The sequence below is a fragment of the Bidens hawaiensis genome, unplaced genomic scaffold (assembly GCF_021521415.1).
Source record: "Bidens hawaiensis isolate Kalapana, Puna unplaced genomic scaffold, B.hawaiensis_p1.1 tig00026590_1, whole genome shotgun sequence".
Lineage (NCBI taxonomy): Eukaryota > Viridiplantae > Streptophyta > Magnoliopsida > Asterales > Asteraceae > Bidens > Bidens hawaiensis.
In genome coordinates this window covers 159,082-165,620 of record NW_027494268.1, presented here as the reverse complement: position 1 = coordinate 165,620, position 6,539 = coordinate 159,082, and positions in this window count along the sequence as shown.

Sequence of the window (6,539 nt, the reverse complement as noted above, 5' to 3'; positions counted from 1 at the left end):
AATTTTTATCAAAACTTTCAAGTTGAGGCCCAGCAAACCTATGAAGTCTATTCCGTTCAGGCCTCCAACTTCAAGAAGACACCAACAAGCAGGTAGAGGTGAATCTAGTAGAACTGGATCCCAAAGAACAGCAGGATCACAATCCAATGTGGATCTTCCAAGAGATCTCTACTATGATTTTGTCACTGAATCTATGAAAGTGGTTATGGAAAGCAGACAGCTGAGAGAGATAGTTGTAAGAAGTGATTTTGCTGAATACACTCAAGAACAACTGGAAAGAATGTCCACACTTAATTTGTATAATTATCGAGACAGAAATAAGATGGCTGGAAGACAGCAGAATGATCTCTCTAAGTATTTAGGAGATGAAGCTGACAAGGGATTCACATTCTTAAAAGAAAAGAGAAGCTGGAGAACGTCTCAACATAACAAAGCAAGAAGGACTACAAAGCTGAAAAAGATGGACAGTGCTGATCTTTATTACAAGTTGAATGTAAAAGATAAGAATCCCGTGTCAAACATGAATACTTGCATAAGCTCTAAAAGAAGAATGACACGCCCCAATTACACATTCTAGAAGAATGGCATCATAACTGAGATTGAATATAAAGAAAATGATGGCCATTATGTGCTAAGAAACTCTGATGGGCGTATCTTGGGGAAAATCAGAAGAGATGAATACTTGACTTATTTGCACAATGAAGACTAATAGATATTAGAGATTTGGTCATTCCTGAAGATCACACTCATTACCAAGTCCTTGATATCTTTAGACAGAGAGCAGCAACTGTAATTGTGAATAGAAGACAGGCCTACTATGATGCAAGAAGAAGACAAGACTCATAGAATAGTAATTTGATGTGTAATGTCTTCGGATAGTCTTTGATTATGTAATTTGCTTATGTTTTTGAATATGTAAAATTTACTTTCGATTTGATGTATTGTAGAAGTGTTTCGGGACACCTGAGGTGTTCCAATCTAGGGGGGAGATTGTTGAGTCAAGATTTGACCCAAAACTGATCATATGGATGACTGGAATCTTCTCAACCTCCTCAGATATCACTAAGACATCCGAGCAAGGTTTTACTTAGCCGGGCATGATATTTTTCCTACCGGGCAAGGTTATCTTCAGAAAGTCTTCTTTTATGAATATCCGGGCAGGGTTCACTCTTTTGTGTATACCCTTGCAGGGTTCACTATATCAAGCAGGTTTGTTCTTCATAGCCGAGTAAGGTTTACTTCAGAGTAAGCACTTGGCTAACCAAGCTCATGAAGCCAAGTGATTGGAAGATCAGGCAATGTATTTCTTAATAATACAGTGGTCCAGGTAAGCTTGATGTTTAATGAAATATCTCAAGTAACATCGGGCAGGGTTCAACTCAAGAAGGGTACAGTGCTCCCAAGTACACTTTGCTAATAAGCTAATTCCAAGCAAGGAGTTGATGGGACCATTGAAGAACAAGGTTGCTCGTTGGATTATGTCGGGCAATGTCTGATATAATCAAGAATATTGAAGTCTGCTTGGTGAGTATTTTCCTTAGGAAAATACTCCAAGTAAAGTATAATCGGAAAACTATTCCCGGGCACACTTCAAGGTTACATAGTCTATCAAGGTAGGCAGAGCACAAATTCTACTCGGAGAAGGTTACTTCTACAAAGCCTACCCGGAAGACTTATTTTACACTTAGCATAGCTTTGAATATGTACGTTCTATTTAGGGTTTCTAGAAGGAATGACAGCTGTAAAGGAGGTGTCAGGCCTATAAAAGGAATAATTAGGGCACGCCTCCTAAACAGCGGCTGAATACGAAATTAAAAAGAATATTTGTTAAGTGACAGTCGTTCTTAGTATTGTACGGACAAACTTTCCCATCAAGAAACCCTAGATAGATTATCGTTTGTATGATTTGATATTATATAAATGGAAATCTTTTGAGTGAATCTTGTGTGTGTTAGTTATCTTTGATTAACTGTTCAGCAACTAAATCGTTTGTTATTGATTCCGCCTTTATCAAACGGTTTTCTTACTAAATATAGCAACCCGTCATTAACTCTCTTGTCAACACTTTATCGTGTGATTTATGACTTAATTTGTTAATGATCTACCAACAATCGGGGACCTAACAACTCCATAATTCAAAATCTTGGAGAAGATGCCGCTTACCGTCTGACCTGGGAAGAACTGAAAGACATGTTGTTAAAAGAATATTGTCCCCGATATGAACTCCAGAAGATCGAATATGACTTCTGGCAGTTGAAGATGGAAGGTGCCGACATCGGAGGATATACCTCCCGATTCAATGCATTGGCACTACTGGTACCTCGACTGGTTACGCCTGAATATGCAAGAATCGAGAGGTACATCTCGGGCTTAGCAACCGATTTGGTCATGTGGCTGGGACTGTTACACGAAGATAGCAACATCTACGAGAAGCTGAACTCCCGGATGTTTCGAGTGTGGTACCATAGGACATTTCAGAAGTGAATGCCCCAAACTCAAAAGTCTAAACGCTAGGGGTAAAGCATTCGAGATGAACGCGAAGAAGGCCCAGAAGGACTCATCCGTAGTCACCGGTACGTTTCTCGTTAATAATCAATATGCTTATGTACTATTCGATACCGGAGCAGATCTAAGCTTTGTTTCTAACCAATTTGAACCCCTTCTCGGTATCAAACCCAGTAAGTTAGACCATAGCTACTCAATTGAATTAGCTAACAGAAAACTAATCGAGACCAGTTAAGTTGTTCGAAACTGCAACATTCTGTTAGAAAACCATTGGTTTCCAATCGACCTCCTACCCATTGAATTAGGAAATTTTGATATAGTAGTAGGAATGGACTGGTTATCGAAAAATGGAGTTGAGATCGTATGTTCCGAAAACCTAGTTCGTTTACCAACCCCAACTGGTCAATGGCTGGTTATTCATGGCTATCGGAGTATCCCAGAATTAAAACTCTCTAGTATCACAAAACCCACAAGATTCTATGGAAAGGATGTCCAGCTTTCCTCGTCAACATGGTCAACACAAAGGCTAAGGAACGGAAAATAAACGATATCCCTGTAGTCCGAGATTTCGCAGAAGTTTTTCCTGAAGATTTCCCAGGATTACCTCCTCAGCATCAAGTCGAATTCAGAATCGATCTAGTTCAAGATGCCGCTCTGATAGCCTCAATCTCCGTATAGATTGGCACATCGTAAATGCAGGAGCTAAAAAACCAGTTTCAGGAATTACTAGACAAAGGATTTTTTAAGACCAAGTTTCTCACATTGGGGAGCTCCAATCTTATTTGTGAAAAAGAAGGATGGCTCTTTCCGAATGTGTATTGATTATAAAGAGCTGAATAAACTCATCATTAAGAATTTGTACCCACTACCAAGGATTGATGATTTGTTTGACCAGTTACAAGTATCAAGCTATTACTCGAAAATCGACATGCGATCCGGATACCACCAGTTACGTGTTGTAGAAGAAGATGTTCATCAGACCGCTTTCAGATCTCGCTATGGCCATTATGAATTTCTGGTCATGCAATTTGGTTTAACGAATGCACCCACTGTATTCATGGACCTTATGAACAGAGTTTGTAAGCCATACTTGGAAAAATTCGTGATAGTATCCATTGATGACATACTTATTAACTCACGAACCAAGAAAGAACATGAGCAACAATTGAAATTAATTCTAGAATTGCTAAAAGAAGAAAAGCTATATGCCAAATTTTCCAAGTGCGATTTCTGGCTTCGAGAAGTCCACTTTCTAGGGCATGTAATCAGTGAGAATGGTATCCATGTGGATCCAACAAAAGTTGATGAAATTAAGAATTGGGAGACACCAAGGTCACCCACTGAAGTGCGACAATTTTTGGGATTAGCTGGTTATTACCATAGATTCATTGAGAACGTTTCTTCTATAAAGCTCAACCCATAACCCAATTGACTCATAAAGACAAGAAATATGAGTGGACAGAAAAGCAAGAAGAAGCCTTTCAACTGCTTAAGCAAAACTTGTGTAGTGCACCAATCTTGTCCCTTCCAGAAGGAACCGATGGATTCATAGTTAACTGTGATGCATCACGATTAGGTCTCGAATGTTTGCTTATACAACGAGAAAAGGTGATAGCCTATGAATCACAACAAATCAAAGTGCACGAGAAAAATTACACAACTCATGACTCGGAATTAGGAGCAGTTGTTTTTGCACTCAAGAGTGCACGATCTTCACCAAGTATTCTATTGGTGGCCAAACATGAAAGGAGATATAGCGGTTTACGTCCGCAATTGTCTGACATGTTCAAAGGTGAAAGCTGAACACCAGAAACCATCTGGACTGTTACAGCAGCATGAGATTCCACAATGGAAATGGGAAAACATTACAATGGATTTTGTGACAAAGCAGCATGAGCAGTTGTTTTATTGTGGATCGATTGACAAAATCCGCTCACTTTATTCCCATCCGCAAGAAAGATAGCTAAAAGAAGTTAACTCGGCTATATCTGAAAGAGATTGCAGCTAAACATGACGTACCTGTTTCCATCATCTCTGACAGAGACGGTCATTTCATTTCTCGATTTTGGCAATCCCTGCACAAAACCTTAGGCTCCCGCTGGGCCTCCGGCTCAGCTGGCTCTTCCTCCGGTTCCTCTTCGGGTTCCTCCTCGGGTTCTTCATCGGGTTCTTCCTCAGGTTCTTCCTCGGGTTCTGCTGCATTCTGGGCAATTTGCGTCTGTAAGATATCACAACGCTCTAGAGCTATCTCTTTCCGGGATCTCACCACAAGGAGTTGCTCTTGCAAATCTATCATCTCTGCTTGCATTTTTCTCATTATCTTCATTTGTTGATCGTTAGCATCCTGCACTTCCTTCATAGCCGCTGTCAGGCGGGAAATTTCCTCCCTAGCCTCGGTTCTATCTCTTCAATCCGGAAACGTTCGCTCTCGCCGAGCGCATAAAACCCGCGTCATGCTCTAAACAGGAAACAACAGCTGCGAGAACACGCTCTATTGGTTCGGTTATGGGTGGTAGGGTGTTGGGGTATCCAGGACGGCTCGGGTGAGGTAGTGGGGGAACTTGTTCGCGATAAACCATACGCCTGATCAGACTCGGGTACCAATCCCAGCTAACGTCGTCGTCGTACATGCCTCCAGATAGGCGATACCTCTTCGGTGCAGGGGCATCTAGTTCCGGGGCTACTCGGGGTGGCGACGGGATAGGTAGTTGCGGTTCCTTTTCATGGGCATGAGTCACCTGGTCGGATGATGATGATGGTGGCGTCGACATCCCTACAGGATAAGTCGCGTATGCGCGCGTATGAGTGAATGAGGTAAAGAGATAAAGATAACGAAAGACTAAATAAAATATATATGAAGTGCGTAGAAATTATAACTAATGGGACGTTACGGTTATAGTCTAGTATGCATGCAAATTCTAGTTCGCTATAACCAATGGCTTTGATACCAATCTTTCACACCCTCAAAATCCACTAACGGAGTTTTACCGTCAGATGGTGTGAACTAACTGGATCAGAATCATTATTTATAATCAAACCCTATGTTCAAAGTTTTCAAACCACGAACATTAAATTTAAATAAGTGCGGAAGCGTAAATCATAAACCAAGTGTTGCGTCACGCAGGACGACTTAAAAACCCAATTAATAAAAGTTTAAAACAAGTTTTTCAAAATGATGGTATTCAATGAATGCATGTTCCTATACCACGCGCCTGTCTCGGCTACCTGAGAATAAGATACTAAAAGTGTCAACACAGGGTTGGTGAGTTCACATATATAAATAAAGAAAACCATTTGCGTTTAAGTGTTTGCGTTTTGCGTTTGCGTTTTGCGTTACCAGATAGTGTTAAGTCAACTATATATCAATAGGTAGCTAGCCTATAAAACAAGTATTACTAAGTGTGCGACACCGAAGCTGACTGTTTATCAGTTGCCTTGCCACCATGTCTACCACGACCATGGAAAATGTGTTAGCCAAGATTACACCCACTCGACCTGCCGTCGAGTTTAGAGTTGGATGGGGTTTGTCAAACCCAGTAGTACTACTCAACAGTGACTCACTATTATACAAATACTAAACGGTTCGATGTTATGAAGGACTTTAGTTGGTTCGTTTGCCACTTAGCCTTACAAGTGATATATAACTAATAACAAAATCTAAAGCGTTTTGGAGTATGTTATCTCCCCCAAGTAAAAAGCGTTTAAAAGAGTGAAAGGGGAACGTGAAACTCACTATTTGCGAAGAATTAAAAAACAAGTCAACCGAGAGATGCGCGTCACAGAAAATCCTCACTAGCGCTCTAAAACAAGAATGATATTTTCTAAGTATTGGAACTTTTATTGAGTCTCTAGACTCGGCTCATAATACCTATGCATGAGACACGTTTCGTGTTTCGTTTGTGAATTATGTGTGACCGACAAACACATTGGTGACACGTTTCATATGTAAAAAAATACATAAGTATCAAGTACTAACATTGTACATTACTAGTAATTATTCCCCACGAGGGCAATTTAGTCAAAAACATAGCAAA